We start from the raw sequence: 1,569 nt of genomic DNA on the forward strand, positions 1-1,569 counted from the left end.
TACATACAAATATTTATATGTATACATATATACATACGTACATATATATATCATATACATACAAATATTTATATGTATACATATATACATACATACAGATACCTATATATACACACAAATGCATACATACTTACATACACACACACACACACACACAAATATATATATATATATACACATAGATTTATGTATACAGATGACAATATGTTATTTGTATGTGTGTGAGAGAGAGAGAGTGAGAAAGAGACAGAGAGAGTGTGTGTGTATGCGTTCGGTGAGTATATATATTGGGTAATATTTATATGCACTATGTCAATGTTATGTTGTTGTAAATGTGTGGAGGGGGGGGGATATGCAGGTGTGTGAGAAAAAAGATATTTATGTAGGTATCTACGTATGCAGCTCCTTTTGCAACACGCCTCATGTGATAGCTTGTATTTGACGTGTGTGTGCGTGTATGTAAATAGTTTTATGCATGTGTGCATCATATGTTCTAATGTATAAATGTAAAATAATGGTATATATTTCAAACATAAATACGTTAAAACATAATTATGTACGATAATGAAATATGTTTAGTTTGTTTCTCTTGTATTGTTCTTACAACCGTCATGGGACTGTATGTGTGTGTGTGTGTGTATGTGTGTGTGTGTGTGTATGTATGTGTGTGTGTGTGTGAGTGTGTGTGTGTGTCTGTGTGTGTGTATGTATGTGTGTGTGTGTGTGTGTGTGTGTGTGTGTGTGTATGAATGCGTAAGGAGGGAATGATAATTATTGTCAGTGAAAGCAAATTTATGTTCTAAATGTTTGCATGCTTGTACCTGTAAGACGTATATATATATATATATATATATATATATATACCCAGCTCTTCGAAACGCCGGTGCTTAAACGGGGGTAGCTGATGAAGGAGAATATTCTCTATGTGGCTTGTGTGTTTTCTTGTCTACGTTTTGTTTGCAATGTCCTGTACCAAGATATGCACCTATACATACAGGTGGATGTCGGTATGCACATACCTGTACGTATATATGCATATACTCATTTACTATTTGTTTTTATATATATATATATATATGTATATTCGTTTGTTTGTATATATAGCAATGTCAGGGTGTCTTAAATTTATGAGATTGTGACTATGCGTGTGTGTATGTATATATGTATATATTTGTATGAATATATAAGTGTATTTATATATATTTATACACTTTTATATATAAACACACTCAATATGTGTGTGTGTGTGTGTGTGTGTGTGTGTGTATGTGTGTGTGTGTATCACATGCAAACACATTTACACAAACGCAGTGAGTAGTTTGCCTTATTGTGTAACTATACATTATTGTTATCAGTAATTAACGATATAGTTAATTCATTGTATGCACTATTAAATTTCATTGTTAACACCATTTGATGGTGCTCCAGCATGGCTACCGTAGGGGCCCCGTTGTACGAACCTCAGTATCATTCGTAAAAGTGTTCGCTACTACTACTACTATTACTACTACTACTAAGCAATGCATTATATTACAGAACACGCCACTATAGAATTCTTTAATAATACTA

General features: G+C 32.8%; 1 protein-coding gene across 1 annotated transcript in view; it reads right to left on the reverse strand.

Moving 5' to 3' along the window:
* Positions 1-1,569, reverse strand: part of LOC128249065 (probable serine/threonine-protein kinase fhkB) — a 72,273-nt gene that overhangs the window by 70,105 nt on the left and 599 nt on the right. The window lies entirely within an intron of this gene.

Source organism: Octopus bimaculoides, chromosome 11 (genome assembly GCF_001194135.2).
Source record: "Octopus bimaculoides isolate UCB-OBI-ISO-001 chromosome 11, ASM119413v2, whole genome shotgun sequence".
NCBI lineage: Eukaryota > Metazoa > Mollusca > Cephalopoda > Octopoda > Octopodidae > Octopus > Octopus bimaculoides.